Genomic DNA, 19,077 nt, shown 5'->3' on the forward strand with positions numbered 1-19,077 from the left:
AAGAAACCTTCAGTGAAGAAAACAGCAGCCAAGAAATCTCCCAAGAAAACATCAGCCACGAAAACTTCAGTGAAGAAACCAGCAGCCAAGAAATCTCCCAAGAAACCAGCAGCCAAGAAATCTCCCAAGAAACCAGCAGCCAAGAAATCTCCCAAGAAACCAGCAGCCAAGAAATCCCCCAAGAAACCAGCAGCCAAGAAGGCGGCAACTCCCAAAAAGAGCGCGAAGAAAGCAGCCCCGAAGAAAAGGTCTCCTGTGAAAAAGACCACGGGCGTAAAAAATCCGACCCAATCGAGGGCCAAGCCCAAAGTCAAATCAGTAAAGGCTAAGAAACCAGCAAAGAAGTGAAAGAAGGCGAGCAAATTGTAAACCTGAACCCAAAGGCTCTTCTCAGAGCCACCCACATCTCTCCGGAAAGAGCTGACCCCCCGACCAATGAATCGCTGTCCCGGTGCTGGGAGCAGATTTCAGACAGAAATGTCAATCCAGTATTGCCGTTCACTCGCTGACATGCTCTGCACCGGGCCTCTCCCCCCACTCTGCACTAAAACACAGGGATGTTGCTGCCTCTTCCTAACCGGGGATGTGTCCGGGGCAACAGTCACAGTTTGTGTTAGTTTCATTATTCACAGATTCAGGGGAGAGTCTGTAAAAGAGGTAACAGGGCGGAGAAATCCCGCCTCACAACTTAAACACTTTATATCAGCTGGAAGGGATGTTAGTAAAATTCCCAACCCGTCTGGGAGAGGAGTTGTGTGGGGATGGAATTGGAGCTGGGGTTGAAATAGGAGCAGATAGTTGGGCTGGTTCTAGAAAGGACCGAACTGAGGCGGGAATATTACTGACAAGTCTGGATTTAATAGATCCGCGTTTCTAACTAGCTGCTATCTGATGTTGCAGTTTGTACGTGTTGTTCAGCGCGCTCTTTTCACTTCTGTTTGGAATATAAAATGTGGGTTGGAGGAGGAGCTGGATGATCAAAGACATTTCACTGCTCTGTCTGTCACTCAGTCTGCTCCCCGCCTCTCTCTCTCTGTCAGGTCGGGGCGGGCTGTACAATAAAGGAAGGAGCAGCAGCTCGTCTCATTCAGCAGCGATTTGACTGAACAAGCATCATGTCTGGCAGAGGGAAAGGAGGCAAAGGACTGGGTAAAGGCGGAGCAAAGCGGCACCGCAAAGTGCTTCGTGATAATATCCAGGGCATCACCAAACCAGCAATCCGCCGCCTGGCTCGCCGTGGCGGGGTTAAGCGCATCTCGGGTTTGATCTATGAGGAGACTCGCGGGGTGCTGAAGGTTTTCCTGGAGAATGTGATCAGGGACGCCGTCACCTACACTGAACACGCCAAGCGCAAGACCGTCACCGCCATGGATGTGGTTTACGCTCTCAAACGCCAGGGCCGCACTCTCTATGGATTCGGCGGCTGAGAAAGTCAATTTGACAATATAACAAAATCCAAAGGCTCTTTTAAGAGCCGCCCAAATCCTCACAATGAGACCACTGACCTTAGAATGGCAGCAGCATAACTCATCGAGCTGGTTTAGCGACTCATAGCTTGGAAACCTCGATTTCCTGTGAAAACGGGCGGCGTTAGAGCAGGAAATCCTTTCCGAGCATTGATTTCTGTTTTCACTCTTGAAGAGCCGGTGCAGATTCGATGGGCCGAATGGTCTCCTGCAGTATAAATTCTATAATTCGGCGACATAGTTGGACAGTCTGAAACACAAAACCTTTCTCCGAGGTCAAACCTGTAACCGCGCACAATGAACACTGACATTGATCAGAGACACTGTTTGCATAACTGATCTGTAAACACCGCCTCCTCCTTCCATCTCCCCCAGAACAGTCGCTGAACGAATCAGCCAATTTTCCCTTTAATACCTATCGCTCTTTGCATTGAAAGAACCGATATCGCTGATCAGATAAAAATGAGACAGAATTCCGCCCCTCAATAGGAGCTTTATCCCAGTCTGTTGTAGAACAATCAGGGAGTGAATCTGAATTTAATCCGGGTGCTCAGGCAGTAGGTCGAATCTGAGACAAAAATGGGACCAGGAATCATTGAGAAGTTTTTCACATTTACAACTTGAGATTGAGTTTTGATTTTTTCGGTTTTGTCAACTGTCCGTTCCTTGTCCCTGTGAAATTGGCGGGCTTTTTGAAATTGATGGGGTGTCAGTTGCAGGTCCACCAATCAGGGCCCTGATATCCTTCCCAATCATCGCTCTTTTCAAACTTGTCCACGGGATCGGGCTGCATCCAATGAGGAGAAGTGGGCGGTCACTATAATGTCTTAAATAGGCAGCGAGAGAGCGGCGCCAGCATTCTCAGCGTGTGCGTTTCCCCCAGTTTCACATCATGGCCAGGACCAAGCAGACAGCGCGCAAATCGACCGGAGGCAAAGCTCCTCGCAAACAGCTGGCTACCAAAGCGGCCCGCAAGAGCGCTCCAGCCACGGGCGGAGTGAAGAAGCCCCATCGCTACAGACCCGGCACTGTGGCTCTGAGGGAGATCCGCCGCTACCAGAAATCCACCGAGCTGCTGATCCGCAAACTGCCCTTCCAGCGCCTGGTGCGAGAGATCGCTCAGGACTTCAAGACAGACCTGCGCTTCCAGAGCTCCGCCGTCATGGCCCTGCAGGAGGCCAGCGAGGCTTACCTGGTGGGGCTCTTTGAGGACACCAACCTGTGCGCCATCCACGCCAAGCGAGTCACCATCATGCCCAAAGACATCCAGCTGGCCCGCCGCATCCGCGGGGAACGCGCCTAAAACTCGGCTTCACCAATAACAACAACAAAGGCTCTTTTAAGAGCCACCAAGTCTGTCAGGAAGGGAGCTTCACCACCCAATACTAATTTGACGTGATTTCGAATATAAGCATGGGCTTTAGGAAGCTTTATTGAAATCACATACCAGTATTAATAGCATGGAATGAATTTATGAAATGAACATCGCTTATTGTCACTAGTAGGCTTCAAATAAAGTTACTGTGAAAAGACCACATTCCGCCGCCTGTTCGGGGACGCTGGAAGAAGTAGAACAAAATCTATAGTGTCAAAAAATAATTCGCTCTTTTTCAGATCAAGTGAGTGGCTCTGAAAAGAGCCTTTGTGTTATTAGATTAAAGAATGGTCGCTTCACTTCTTGCCGGCGCCAGCGCTGCTTTTCTTGGGCAGCAGCACGGCCTGGATATTAGGCAGCACCCCGCCCTGAGCGATGGTCACCCCTCCCAGCAGCTTGTTGAGCTCCTCGTCGTTGCGGACGGCCAGCTGCAGGTGCCTGGGGATGATGCGGGTCTTCTTGTTGTCCCGGGCCGCGTTGCCGGCCAGCTCGAGGATTTCAGCGGTCAGATACTCGAGCACAGCAGCCAGATAGACTGGGGCTCCGGCCCCCACACGCTGGGCATAGTTGCCCTTTCTCAGGTGCCTGTGAACACGGCCCACCGGGAACTGCAGTCCAGCCCGGGAGGAGCGAGACTTGGCCTTGGCCCGAGCTTTACCGCCGGTCTTTCCTCTTCCAGACATTGTCACAATCTCACAAACACTTTCACACAGAATGAGGAAACCCGCCCACATTCACTTCTCTTATAGCTTCAGGAGGAATGGCGGTGCACACATTGCTGATTGGTTATCTGAACAACATTGCGGAGTCTGCTTCAACGTGACCAATCAGATATCTGTTTGAAGCACCAATCAGGGGGATCCCGGGTACTGAGGTCGGAAAGTTTGGGCGCCAAATGTTCAGATTCCAACCGAAGATTGATTTCAAAGCTTAAAAGAGCGCGAAAAGATTTAAAAAAGAGAAAATTGAATAGGGACCGTAAAAAATGTGAATACATCTATGAATTTTGAGTGTAAGAATGTTGGATTCTCTCTCTATCCCTAGACCACAGTTTCTCTTAATCTGTCAGTTTCTGATTTCGTGCTTTCTCTGTAACTGACAACAAACCCAAAATAAATTAAAGCAAAATAATGCGTTGTTGCAAATGTGAATTAAGGAGAACGTGCTGGATAAACTCAGCATGTCCGGGGGCATCTTTGTAAACGTTTTGAATCTGCAGAACGTGGATTTAGATCCGAAACTGTCTTCAAAAATGTTTACAATTTGCAGTCCAGTCGGGTTTAATCTGGCTGCTGTTTAAAACGCTCTCAGTCGCCGACAGAATGTCAAATATACGGCCAAGTGAAAATTTTATAATTTGTTTCCATATTGTATACTGCTTCCACAGTGTTAAAAGTGGAGTGAGCAATTTGGAGCTCGTGTCAGTATTGAAATGGAGTTTTCCCACACCACTGGTGTGCTCTCAATAAACTGATCGATTATTGAGTAAACCTGAACATAAATGGAAAGGGAGGTTTTTCGGAACCTGAACACAAATTGAAAGGGAGGTTTTGGAGTTCTATTGTCTCTCCAAATCTAGCGACAGGGACCGAATATGACCAAGTCAGAAACCAAAGACACACAGCGTCACCGAGCAGTCACTAAATGATGGGACTTTATTATCAAGTCACGAAGGATGTTATGTTCCAGTGAAACGCTATTTGAACGGATTTGGCTATTCTTAAACTGATAATTGAAAATATGATAGTTTGGCTGCTTTGCAGAAATTGTGGGTGGCTCTTAAAAGAGCCGTTGGGTTTTGATGAGTTTGAGAACAGTTTTACTTGGAGCTGGTGTACTTGGTCACCGCCTTTGTCCCTTCCGACACGGCGTGCTTGGCCAGTTCCCCGGGCAGCAGCAGGCGCACGGCGGTCTGGATCTCCCGGGAGCTGATGGTGCTGCGCTTGTTGTAATGGGCCAGGCGGGAAGCCTCACCCGCGATGCGCTCGAAAATATCGTTGACGAAGGAGTTCATGATGCTCATGGCCTTGGAGGAGATGCCGGTGTCGGGGTGAACCTGCTTCATCACTTTGTAGATGTAGATGGAGTAACTCTCCTTCCTGGCTCGTCTCCTCTTCTTGTTGCCCTTCACTGGTACCTTCTTCTGGGTTTTCTTAGCGCCCTTCTTGGGAGCTGGAGCTTTCTTGTCCTCAGCCATGGTCAGAGCAAACTGCAGACACACAATAACTGAGAATTGCCACACAACTGTTCTTTTCTCGACTAACTCAGTGAACTATGTTAATGAAGGATGGGTGAGAGACCAAGTCACCATTGGTGAATTTAGAATGCTCAGACATCTACGAGCATCTGATTGGTTGTTTCAGGTACCCAATTAGAGCAACTGCCCCGCCCATCCACAAACTTCTGTGGCCAGTCAGATTCCCCTAATTGACACATTGCTCTGACTCTGGGCCTCCCTCTGCCGGCAGCAGCACATTCTCTCTGCTGGTAATAACACGTCACTCTCCAGGGACTGTCCCGGCTGCCGGCTATACCGCGCATGCGTGCCCACTCAGCCCGATCAGGCGGTGCGCATGCGCGGTACACAGCGGGCCGGACCGCCTCCTCCTGACGTCACCGGTCTGTCCAAGGGCAGCTTCTTTGAAGCAACAGCAGGTTGAAGCGGCGCCAGAGAGCAGATCCTCCATTTTGTAGCTGGCAGCTGTGAAGAATTGAAAATGGACGGTTTTGTAATAAGGGAGAGAGGGTCAGAGACACAAACAGGCCCGGATCACACATCTAAATCTGTGGAGAGTCGCTGAGGAGAGTCCACAGCAACACAAAGCAGAGCTGGGGTGAGTTCCACGGCCTCTGCTCAACAACCCATTAAGAAGCTGGAAACAGGAACACAGCAGAATAAAGGTGATATTTGAAGGTATGTCTTTATAAATTGTGCCAATGCAAATCAGGATCCCCTCTGGCTGATTTGTTTGCTGATGAAACGTGGAAGCTCTCTATGTCTTACCTTGCAGACATCTTTTCAATTCTAAACACACTGAACCGCAAATTGTCAGGGAAGGAGGATGATTGCTTTTGGCGCTGTGAAGAATTTGATGCTTTCCAAAAGTAATTGAACGTTAGGCAACTGCGAGTAGAAAGCCAAACCTACTACATGTTCCCCACACTGCAATGACATCTCGAAGAAAACGGTTAGGAAGGGAACTGTCGATAGACTGGCTGCACTGAACAACAGTTTATATCGCTATTTTCCAGAGGAGAAGTTTCAGATTTTGAGAGAGAATTAGTTGGTGAAAACTCCCTTTGAGTTCGAGACCCCAGACTCAATTTACTGATTTATAGCTGACTCCAAATGTACAAACTGAGCTTCTGCACCTTACCTGTGACAGCACATTAAAAATACGGCACAACTCCATGAGGTTTTCAGAATTCTGGCATAGCGTCTCCGAGGAGTATCCAGTACGGAGTAAAACAAGCATTCTTTTGCTATTACACATCACAAGGATCTACATGTTCAAGGTTGGATTTTTCATCCTCAAAAGGATGAAGACAGCACACAGGAACCAGCTGAACTCTGCACCTGATACACGCACTGCCCTCTCCTCTAAACCTGATTGGAGTGAGATCATAAGGACCAAGCAAGTTCACCTACTGGATTAAAGGTAAGAGAACATAGTGGGTCACAGAGGTCAGCTGGTGTGGGTCCCAAAGGCTGGCCAGCATGGGTCCCAAAGGATGGCCGGTTGGTTAAAATGGGTCGCAGGTAAAAACAGTTTAAAAGTACTGCTCTGTAAAATTCTGCTGATTCAGTTCATCCACTTTTCCTTCATTTACCAGGACTAACTGATCTAATGTCATTGATGTAGTACATATGTTACAGATAAGAATATTTATAACTGAAGCAGAATGGAAAAGGCAGTTTCAGACATCAGGACAAGACCAGGTCTCATGCTACAAGAAGAGACCTGCGCACTGATACATTGTTCGAATTATTATTGGTAAACATGCAGTTACTGAAGAAGAATTTTAAAATCCAGGTTTGGCAGTATGTCATGGTGCTCATTACAGAGAAAGTGCTGCAAACTGCTCCGAACTGTTTGTCAACAATTCAAGTGGAGACTGGAGAAGCTTTCAACTGGAGCTGAGTTCATAGATTTCATCGAGCCTACAGTGGCCATTCGGCCCATCAAGTCTCCAACGGCCCTTGGAAAGAGCATATTAATAATAATAGATTGTCACAAGTAGGCTTCAATGAAGTTACTGTGAAAAGCCACAGTCGCCACATTCTGGCGCCTGTTCGGGGAGGCCGGCACGGGAATTGAACCCACGCTGCTGGCCGTGTTCTGCATTACAAGCCAGCTGCTTAGCCCACTGTGCTAAACCAGCCCTCCCCAACTACCTAAGCTCACACCTGAACCCTATCCCCACACCTCCACCCTCCCCGGAAACCTTCCCTCACCTTTTTTGGGCACTAAAGACAATTTAGCACAGCCAATCCACATAACCTGCACATCTTTGGACTGGGAGGAAACCGGAGCACCCAGAGGAAACATGGGGAGAACGTGTGACTCAGTTGACTGTGTAAACCAGGGGAGTGTTCAAATCAAATTCAATTTCAAATTGGAAAGGGGTGAAAATGAAGCCAGTCAGTGAAATGTTAGTTTGCAGAAAGTGAGAGTTTCAGGGGCTAAGTGACAGTGTAATAACAAACAAGCTGCAGGCAATGACTGCAAATTGAATATCTCGTTGGGACAAACACACAGCTACAAAGGTGATTGGTTGAGCCCGAGGGCGCAGGGCCACTTGCAGCCACACACACACACACACACACACAGGGTCTCAGACTTGCGGGAGTGGAGCAGCTGCTTTGCTGCTGGAGGTGGGAGTGAGACTACCTGGGGCCTGTTGCTGCTCCCTCCCGGGGTGAAGGCCCTGACCTCTGTCCTCCCACCCTTCTCCCTGAGGTGGGACCCCATGGGGCCTGGTGCTGTTTCCCCTCCCGGGGTGAAGACCCTGCCTTTGGTCCTCCCGCCCCTCTGCCTGAGGTGGGAGTGGGACCGCTTGCGGCTGCTGTTAAGAAAAGGACTTTGTTTCGGGCCCCCACAGGGCTGAAGAGCGCCGTCTGCCCACCATTCCCACCCCCTGTGGCGGGTGTGGGGCAGCTTGGGACATTGATTTCGGCCCCTCCAGGGCTGAAGAACGCTGCCCCGCTTACAGTGACTATCTGCTGTTGCCCTGCAGCTCCTTCCCTTGTGGCACCTGCTGTTGTGGGGCCACGTCGTTCCCCATGTACCCTGATCTCAGTTACAAGGCCATGCCGTACCAGGGCCAGTAACCCAGGGGCATCCTCCACTCTGCTGGGGGCAGGGCGGACAAGTCACTCTGCGGGGAAGACAGCCTCCTCGCCCTTCCGCCTCCTAACGCAGCAACTTGGGGTCAAATGTTATGCCCACCCAACCATGGCCATCAAGGCGTGCACTCGTGCGATGGCCGGGGTCATCAGCCCTTTGGCCATCGTAGCCGCCTCTAGGATGTACGGTAAGGCCGTGTTTTTCCTGCGGGCCGAGCAGGCGGTCTACCGTGTCCTGGAAAGGGGGCTCACAGTGGGTGTGGGACACGTGGCGCTGGACCCACTGGAGGCCACTGCCGAATGTGTCGTTCCTTCAAACGTCCCGCTCTACCTCCCCACCGAGCTCCTCCTCCCCATCTCAACTTCCTGGGGGAGGTCAGGTCTGGGGTGGCGCCGCTGACACTCGGCCTGCGGGACACTTCCCTCTGTCATGAATACTCCTTCCAGCATCAGGGTTTTGTCTGCCTGACCCGGGAGGAGGTCATGGAGGGAGGATTTGTGGCTCCCCACCAAGGGAAGGATCACAAAGTGATCTGGTCTGCGGATGGCATGCGGTGCCATGCCTGAAGTGGGCTGGGGCATATTCGCCGGAACTGCCCCACCCTAACGGCCACTGCCAACACCATCTCCAGGCCGGCCATGGCTGGCACTGCCCCCCTCTCCTCTACCACCTGTCTGCCCAGCAGCCGGCCCCTGACAACACCTCGGCTGTTAACGGCCTAAAAAGGCCAAACGGAAGACGGCGCGATGGTCGGACCGGGCCCACCCACACCTTGGCCCCATCACGAGTACTGACCCCGTGCCCGTCCCAACCTCGCGATGCTGCCGCCACCTCACAACAACATGAGGGGCCTGGAGAGACCAACACACGGGCTCCGGAGGGCGGTGGGGACCCTGTGTACAGTCCCGAGCTGGATGCTGTTCCGGCCCCACCACAGTACCAGGGGCTCGGCGATGCGGAGGGGGGGCATTGCAGAGGGTGGGGGGGGGGGGGGGATGCTGCCGAGGGCCCTCCAGCAGTGGTGGCCCCGCTGCAACATCAGCTTGCCCACCGCAAGCGTCAGCGGCCTGGGTTGCAGGTTGTGGTGGATCTCGCTCCCCCCTCCCCAGGCGAGCGGGGTTGAGTATCTCCTGTGTTTATTTCCATCACCCTGATGCCCAGCCCCGTTAAAAAGGCCAAAGCATACTCCAGTGCCGCCGAGGCGACCGAGCTGCCATCGTCCCCCGAGCAGGGAGGCCTGGGGGCGGGCGGAGACGAGACCCCCCACCCCCAATGCTTGCATTACTCCCCAATTACCTTTTATTCACCGCTGGGGGCCGGCGGCAGCCATCAGAGCCCCTATATCTTCGGGTCGTGGGCGGGCGACAGGGAGGAAGGCTCCCCGCTCACAAGGCCCAAGCAGACGATGCGAAGGAGCCCAGAATCCATCCCGGAGCTGTTCCTGGGGGTCTTTCCGGTTCTGTCAGAGGGCCCGGCATCGGCGGCGGGGTCGGTGTAGCCACGGACTCTGAATCGAGGGGGGGGGGGAGCCTGCGAGGAACCCGCCTGAGAGATCCTGGGGTGGGATCGACTCGGACCAGAGGGAGCAGCTGTTCTGTTCCTCGCGGGGCTCCTGAGGGAGTGGAGGGGGCAACAACCCTCTACTCCCTCTGAGCAGAGTTATGGGTGATTGGTGAAGGACACACGCTACAACTGACTTGGAGGTAACCATAGCCAGACTCAACATCCACAGCAGCAGGGACGCGCATCACCGTTTCCAGTGCTTCTCTGTCCTCCGGGACGCAAAGTATGGGGTGTGCTTCCTGCAGGAAACCCACGCCATTCCGGGGGACAAAGCTAAGTGGACCCTGGAGTGGCAAGGGGGAGTCTTCATGAGCCACTTGGCCCCACGTTCGGGCGGGGTGGCTATCTTGATGATTTCTCATTTTCAGCCAGAGATCTTGAGGGTCAAGGAGCCAGTGCCAGGCCGTCTGTTGCATTTAACGGTCCTTGACGGGGACGTGGTGCGTCACTTTGTGAATGTATACGCTCCCTGGCCGGGCCGCAGCAAACGACTTTCTTTGACAAAGTGTCCACTCTTCTTGGCACCATTCCTGTGGGCGAGTGCATCATCCTTGGAGGGGATTTCAATTGCACCCTCCAGGACAAGGACCGTGGTAGAGTCCAGTGCAGCACGCAGGCGGTGATGAAGTTAAGGGACCTGGTCAGGTCCTTCGACTTGGTTGGCGCCTGGAGAACTCTCCATCCTGAATCTCAGGTGGACACATTTTATGGGCCCTCTGTTGGGAGCGTCCAGAATCGGCCGTCTTTACATTTCTAGGACGTACTTGCCCAGCGTTCAGACGGCCTCTGTGGAGCAGGTGCCGTGCTCGGATGACCACCTGGTGTGGGCGGGGCTCGGCCAGCTCCGCGCTCAGGCACGGTCCGCGTACTGGCACTTTAACAACCTGCTGCTGGAGGACAAGAGGTTCCTGAAATTGCTTCGCCATTTCTGGGCCGGCTGGAGAAAGAAGCAGGGTGGCTTCCCCTCCTTGAGGCTATGGTGGGACGTGGGCAAGACTCATGTCCGCGCCTTCTGTCAGGGGTACACAAAGGGGTCGATGCCGGGGCGGAAATCCACGATCGCCAAATTGGCTGAAGAAGTCTTCCATCTGGAGTCACGTCTCGCTCAGCCGGATGAGGACCCACCCTGGGGCTGCTGTACAGGGAGAAGACGGGCGTGCTGCGGGACCTGCAACTTGTCGGGTCCCACGGCGCGTACGTGAGGTCGCGGATCAGTTTCCTGACAGACATGGACCGTGGCTCCCCCTTCTACTCGCTGGAAAGAGGATGCAGGGCCAGTCGGCCGACGACGGTCCCTCGTCTTGGATCCGGAGGGGGTCAGGACCCTAATCAGGGACTTTTATTCTGACCTCTTTACTGCAGATCCGTGCAGCGAGGACGCTTGCAGAGTTCTGTGGGAGGACCTGCCGCAGGTCGGCCCGGAGGGCGTCGGGGTCTCGACCAAACCGTCAATCATCAAGACCGGCACCCTCGACAGCAAGACCCCAGGGCTGGACGGGCTGACCGTGGAGATCTTCAGTGCGTGCTGGGGAGCGACTACGCGGGGGTCCTGGGGAATGTATCGTGACCGGGGAGATGCCCCTTTTGTGGCGCAGGGCCGTTATTGCCCTGCTGCCCAAGAAAGGGGATCTCCGCCGACCCAAAAACAGGCGAGCGGTCTCCCTCCTCAGCACGGACTACAAAATAATTGCCAAGGTCATGTCTTTGCTGGACCACATGATCCACCCTGACAGTCCTACACCGTCCCGGATCGCACCATTTACCATGATGCACCCTGACAGTCCCACACCGTCCCGGACCGCACCATTTACCATGATCCACCCTGACAGTCCCACACCGTCACGGACCGCACCATTTACCATGATCCACCCTGACAGTCCCACACCGTCCCGGACCACACCATTTACCATGATCCACCCTGACAGTCCCACACCGTCCCGGACCTCACCATTTACCATGATCCACCCTGACAGTCCCACACCGTCCCGGACCTCACCATTTACCATGATCCACCCTGACAGTCCCACACCGTCCCGGACCGCACCATTTACCATGATCCACCCTGACAGTCCCACAACGTCCCGGACCTCACCATTTACCATGATCCACCCTGACAGTCCCACACCGTCCCGGACCTCACCATTTACCATGATCCACCCTGACAGTCCCACACCGTCCCGGACCGCACCATTTACCATGATCCACCCTGACAGTCCCACACCGTCCCGGACCGCACCATTTACCATGATCCACCCTGACAGTCCCACACCGTCCCGGACCGCACCATTTACCATAATATCCATCTGGTCCGGGACATCCATCATTCCCAGACGGCTGGGACGTTGAGCGCCTTCCTGTCTCTTGACCAGGAGAGGGCGTTCGACAGGGTGGGGCACGAATATTTGCTCGGGCCTCTGCGAGCCTTCTGGTTCAGGACGCACTTTGTCGCCCGGATCCGATTACTGTACACTGCCTTGGAGTGTCTGATTAAGGTTAACCTCTCCCTGACGCGCCCCTTCGCTTTGGGAGAGGAGTGCGTCAGGGCTGCCCCTTGCCCGGCCAACTTTATTCTCTCTGCGTGGAGCCTTTCCTGCGCCTCCTGCGGAGGAGGTTGTCGGGGCTGGTTCTGCATGAGCTGGGCATGGCGGTGGTCGTTTTGGCTTAGGCTGATGATGTGCTGCTCATGTTCATTGACCCCGGTGACCTGCGGAGGATGCAAGAGTGCCAGGCTGTGTACTCCGCCTCATCTTCTGCTGGGATCAACCGGGCTAAATGTTCCGGACTCCTGTTCGGTCCGTGGCAGATGGACCCCCTCCCAGAGGAGCTCAGGCCTTCAGCTGGAGCTGGTCCAACATCGACTTGGACCAACATCCTCGACCTGGGAGCCCACCTTTGCCCGGCAGAGGAAGCCTGGCCGGTGAACTGGCAGGAGTTGGAGACCAAGATCACCGCTCGCCTGGGACGCTGGCCAGGACTGCTCCGAGAGCTGTCCTACAGGGGTCGAGTTCTCATCATAAACCAGCTGATAGCCTCCATGTTGTGGTACCGGCTGGTCACTTTGACCCCTCCCCCTGACTTTGTGACAGGCATCCTGAGAACTCTGATTCGGTTCTTCTGGGACAATGGATTGCACTGGGTCGCTGCGGAGGTCTGGAGTCTCCCGCTTGCGGAGGGCGGTCAGGCGCTGGTGAGCCTTCGCATCCAGATCACGACTTTCCACCTTCAGACTCTGCAGCGATACCTGTACATTGAGCCTCCTCCACGATGGTGTGCCTTGGCGACATATTTCTTCTGCCAGGTGCACGGCCTGAACTACGACATTGACCAGCAAGGTCTTCAGAATTCTTTGTTGGCGCTGCCCGTCTTGTACCAGGATCTTCTCAAAGTCAGGAACAGGGTCCCCACGTGCCACAGCTCTCCGCTGTCAGGAGTAGTGGCTCTCGTAAAGGAGCCGCTGCTCAGGAATCCGCACCTCTGCCAATATCCATTCCGGTGGCTGGCGGAGCGGAGGGCTGTGGATGCCGGGGTGACCAGGATCGGGGACGTGCAGGATGGCAGAGGAGTGGACTGGATGACGCCCTACGAGCTCGCCGAGCGCGATGCTGTGTCCATCCAGCACGCGGCCAAGCCCATCCGAGGCCTCAAAACGGTCGTGCTCGGCCCCTTGGACTCGAGACGGCGCAGTTGTGCGGTGGCATCCCGTCTGAGCGGACCCCTGCTCGGATGGAATGCCACGTTGGTCCCAGGACCCGGAACCCCTTTCAGGCGCCGGTACCCCACAACCCCAGTCGCTTCATGTAGACACCCCCTGTGCCTTTTCGTACCGCGCAGATGTGTTTCCTGTACGGCCTGCTGCTGCACACCTTCCACCTCCTTGCCCTCGCCCGCCATCCGGACACGGCTTGGCGTGCCTTGCTGCTGTCCGGCAGCGGAGGCCCCAACTGGAGTTCCCTCTACGGAGGCGTCTTCCCTATAAGACTTGGGGACCTGGGATGGAGGGTGCTGCACAAGGCAGTGTCGTGCAACCATCGGTTAAATCACCACACGGCCTCCCCAGAGACCTGCCACTTTTGCGGCCTGGTGGAGTCTGTGGAGCATGTGTTTGTTGTCTCTCTTTGGCTGCACTCCTTTTTCAGTTTTTTGACGATATTGTTGTTGAGGTTTTCTTTGCACTTAAGCCCCACGCTCCTGATCTATGGACATCTGGTGTGGGAAGGTGGGGAAGCGGGGAAGGCGGAGGACCTCCTTGTGAACCTGCTCCTGGGCCTGGCCACACTTGCCATTAATAGGTTCAGGCAGCGGGCGACCGAGGGGGTCGTCCGGCCTGACTGTCTACCCCTCCTCCGCAGCCTCGTTCGCGGCCGTGTGTCCCTGGAGTGGGAGCTTGCGGTGACCACGAGCACACTTGAGGCCTTCCGTGCTCGGTGGCCACCGTAGGGGTTGGACTGCCTCATCAACCCTGATTTTCACACTTTAATTTAACGGGTTTTGTTCCGTTTCCGTTTCCTTTCTGATTCCTTTTTGGGCTCTGCTCCAATTGCTTTCTTTTTGGAGCACCCCCCGGTTTGCTTTTGTCCCTCAGTTAATTTTTGTATTTTTTCTTTAGTTGTCACGCCGTGCATCACTCCAGAATAGTCGGTGGATGCAGGGTTTTAATTCTGCTGCGTGGAGATAAATGCAGCAGGTTATCACTCACAAGGGAAAAAACACAAGAGAAAAAAACAACACAAAAATATTATGACAGTTGTTAAACCCGATAAAAACCCCCACACACACTGCCCCCAACACGGGCCCTATAGGAGGTTTTGCTCTATATGTGATGACAGTGAAATGGGGAATATTCCCCTTGATTCTCAATGCGGAATTGCTGCGGGGATCTGCGCACGCCCGGCGTAACCCCGCCCCCTGCCTGTCGTCACTGAGGGTGAGAGCGCATGTGCAGCCCCTCCAACCCAGGAACAGCGTTCTCATTGCAGCAGCACCTCCATTTGCGAGTGTGAGCAAAGAGGCTCAGAGATCATTACAGACTCGGGGGGAGTTCAGGGAGAATCGGGGGCTGTTTGCAAGAGGCGCAGCGGAGCACGATCTTGTTCCGGGACTTGGAGTGAGCGGGGGAGGGGAGAGCTCTTTCTGGGCCTGGCTTATTGTCTGATTCTGGGTTAGGATTTGGAGAGTATTTTCTTTATTTTACTGATTATCAATTGAAAGAATAGATTGATCTATCATTGGCCTAATCTGATCCTGATTTACAAGAGATATGTTATCTTCCGCCCAGTTCAACAGATGAAGAGATGAGTTCCAAGATGATGATTCCTCAGCAACGTGAATGTGGTGACTAGGGGCTTTTCACAGTAACTTCATTTGAAGCCGACTTGTGACAAGAAGCGATTTTCATTTCATTTCACATGGTTAGGTGGGGTTACTGGGTAAGGGTGGAGGCGTGGAACGCTCTTTACAAAGATGGGCTCGATGAACCGAGTGGCCTCCTTTTGCACTATCAATTCTGTGATTATCAGTTGAAAGAATAGACTGATCTATCATTGGCCTCATCTGACACTGATTTACAAGAGATATGCTTTCTTCCCCCTAGTTCAACAGATGAAGAAATGAGTTCCAAGAACAAGGTGATGATTCCTCAGCAAAATGTATGTGTCGCCGTCTCCTTCTATCTGACAGTAAGTACAATATTAATCCAACATTGCAGAGACACAGACACAACATCAACTCCACCGTCACAGAGAACAGAAGCAGTCACACTCACATTGACCTCAAGTCCCAGATAAACATGTCCAATCCAACAGTGATACACGAGAGGGCAGGTGGGATCATTTTCCAGAATTCGCCCCCCGCCCCCGCTATATCATGGAACGTTGGATCAACTTGTTGTGATAATAGCTTTTCGTAAAGTAATCAGTATAGAATTAATTTGGTACAGATTCAGCAATGTGTAAGTATCCATTTGCACTTTTTTGTAACTTTGTTGGATTAAAAAGTATCAGAAGCACTTTAACCTCACAAGTTGTGAACCTTTGGTGCAAGTAAAAAGTCAGATAGTACAGCTGATTTAAAAATACAGAATTATTCGTAAGTTTCTACTGAGACAAGTCAGAAAACAAAATATTGGGGGAATGTCCAATTCACATAACAAGCATGTCTTTCGGGACTTGTGGGAGGAAACGGGAGCATCCGGAGGAAACCCACACAGTCACAGGGAAAACGTGCAGACTCTGCACAGGCTGCGACCCAAGCGGGAATCAAACCTTGGAACCTGGCACTGTGAAGCAATCCCCTGATTTACACAATCCCCTGGTTTACACCACGCTAGTTTCACACACTCCTCTGGTTTACATGCTCTCCTGGTTTCTCACTCATCTGGTTTGAACACTCAACTGCTGTACACACTCCTCATTTTACACACACTCCTGTTGTGCATCCTCCCCTGGTTCCATACACTCACCTGGTTTATACACTCCCCTGGTTTATACTTCCCCTTGCTTTATACACTCCCCGACTTTACACACTCCCCTGCTTTATGCCCTCCCCTGCTTCATACACTCCCCCTGCTTCATACACTCCCCCTGCTTCATACACTCCCCCTGCTTCATACACTCCCACTGCTTCATACACTCCCCCTGCTTCATACACTCCCCCTGCTTCATACACTCCCCCTGCTTCATACACTCCCCCTGCTTCATACACTCCCCCTGCTTCATACACTCCCCCTGCTTCATACACTCCCCCTGCTTCATACACTCCCCCTGCTTCATACACCTCCCCCTGCTTCATACACCTCCCCCTGCTTCATACACCTCCCCCTGCTTCATACACCTCCCCCTGCTTCATACACCTCCCCCTGCTTCATACACCTCCCCCTGCTTCATACACCTCCCCCTGCTTGATATACCCCCCTTGCTTGATACACCCCCCTGCTTTATACACCCCCGCTGCTTTATACACCCCGCTGCTTTATACACCCCCGCTGCTTTATACACCCCCCTGCTTTTTACACCCCCCTGCTTTATACACCCCCCTGCTTTACACACTCCACTGCTCGACACACTCCCCTCGTTTACAAATCCCCCTGCTTTATACGTCTTCCTGCTTTAGACACTCCCCTGCTTTGTACAGTCCCCTGCTTTATACATCCCCCTGCTTTATACACCCCCCTGCTTTATACGCCCCTCTGCTTTAAACACCCCCCTGCTTCATACACCCCCCTGCTTTATACATCCCCCTGCTTTTTACACTCCACTGCTCTACACATTCCCCTCGTTTACAAATCCCCCTGCTTTATACGTCTTCCTGCTTTAGACACTCCCCTGCTTTGTACAGTCCCCTGCTTTATACGCCCCCCTGCTTTATACGCCCCCCTGCTTTATACGCCCCCCTGCTTTATACGCCCCCCTGCTTTATACGCCCCCCTGCTTTATACGCCCCCTGCTTTATACGCCCCCCTGCTTTATACGCCCCCCTGCTTCATACGCCCTCCTGCTTTATACACTCCCCTGCTTTATACACTCCCCTGCTTCATACATCGCCCTGCTTTTTACACTCCACTGCTCTACACACTCCCCTCGTATACAAATCCCCCTGCTTGATACGTCTTCCTGCTTTAGACACTCCAATGCTTTGTACAGTCCCCTGCTTTACACACTCCCCTGCTTGATACACCCCCCCGCTTGATACACCCCCCTGCTTGATACACCCCCCTGCTTGATACACCCCCCTGCTTTATACACCCCCCTGCTTTATACACCCCCCTGCTTTATACACCCCCCTGCTTCATACACCCCCCTGCTTTATACATCCCGCTGTTTGATACATACCCCTGCTTAATGCACTCCCCTGCTTTATACACCCCTGCTTTATACACCACCCTGCTTTATACACCCCCCTGCTTAATACACCCCCCTGCTTTATACACTCCCCTACTTTGTACATCCGCTGCTTTATACACCCCCCTGCTTTATACACCCCCCTGCTTTATACACTCCCCTGCTTTCATCCCCCTGCTTTATGCACTCCCCTGCTTTATACAACCACCTGCTTTCATCCCCCTGCTTTATACACTCTGCGGTTTTTTCACTCCCCTGCTTTATACATCCCCCTGCTTCATACACCCCCCTGCTTTATACATTCCCCCTGCTTTACACACTCCCCTGCTTGATACACCCCCCTGCTTGATACACCCCCCTGCTTGATACACCCCCCTGCTTGATACACCCCCCTGCTTGATACACCCCCCTGCTTGATACACCCCCCTGCTTGATACACCCCCCTGCTTGATACACCCCCCTGCTTGATACACCCCCCTGCTTGATACACCCCCCTGCTTGATACACCCCCCTGCTTGATACACCCCCCTGCTTTATACACCCCCCTGCTTTATACACCCCCCTGCTTTATACACCCCCCTGCTTTATACACCCCCTGCTTTGTACACCCCCCTGCTTTGTACACCCCCCTGCTTTGTACAACCCCTGCTTTGTACAACCCCTGCTTTATACACCCCCTGCTTTATACACTCCCCTGCTTTATGCACCCCCCTGCTTTATACACCACCCTGCTTTATACACCCCCCTGCTTAATACACCCCCCTGCTTAATACACCCCCCTGCTTTATACACTCCCCTTCTTTGTACATCCCCTGCTTTATACACCCCCCTGCTTTATACACTCCCCTGCTTTATAGATTCCCCTGCTTTATAGATCCCCCTGCTTCATACACCCCCCCTGCTTTATACATCCCCCCTGCTTTACACACTCCCCTGCTTGATACACCCCCCTGCTTGATACACCCCCCTGCTTTATACACCCCCCTGCTTTATACACCCCCCTGCTTTATACACCCCCCTGCTTTATACACTCCCCTGCTTTGTACACCCCCCTGCTTTGTACAACCCCTGCTTTATACACCCCCTGCTTTATACACTCCCCTGCTTTAAACATCCCCATGCTTTATGCACCCCCCTGCTTTATGCACCCCCCTGCTTTATGCACCCCCCTGCTTTATGCACCCCCCTGCTTTATGCACCCCCCTGCTTTATGCACCCCCCTCCTTTATGCACCTCCCTCCTTTATGCACCCCCCTCCTTTATGCACCCCATGCCTTTATGCACACCCTGCTTTACACACTCCACTGCTCTACACACTCCCCTCGTTTACAATTCCCCCTGCTTTATACGTCTTCCTGCTTTAGACACTCCCCTGCTTTGTACAGTCCCCTGCTTTGTACAGTCCCCTGCTTTATGCATCCCCCTGCTTCGTGCAATCCCCCTGTTTTATACACCCCCTGCTTTATACACCCCCCCTGCTTTATACGCCC

The 19,077-nt window shown here is 53.1% G+C and overlaps 1 protein-coding gene across 2 annotated transcripts in view; it reads left to right on the plus strand.

The window, feature by feature from the left end:
- The first annotated feature begins 5,701 nt into the window (after nt 1-5,701).
- LOC140400145 (histone H2B-like) overlaps nt 5,702-19,077 on the plus strand; it is a 74,770-nt gene continuing 61,394 nt past the window's right edge. Inside the window, exons 1-2 of one of the 2 annotated variants that reach the window (XR_011938063.1) lie at nt 5,702-6,500; nt 15,343-15,414. The gene's annotated coding sequence lies outside the window, so the exon portion shown is untranslated. Of the gene's footprint in view, nt 6,501-15,342; nt 15,415-19,077 lie in introns of those variants that run through there. The other variant, XM_072489616.1, reaches the window with a different exon arrangement.

This window comes from Scyliorhinus torazame, chromosome 24 (assembly GCF_047496885.1).
Source record: "Scyliorhinus torazame isolate Kashiwa2021f chromosome 24, sScyTor2.1, whole genome shotgun sequence".
NCBI lineage: Eukaryota > Metazoa > Chordata > Chondrichthyes > Carcharhiniformes > Scyliorhinidae > Scyliorhinus > Scyliorhinus torazame.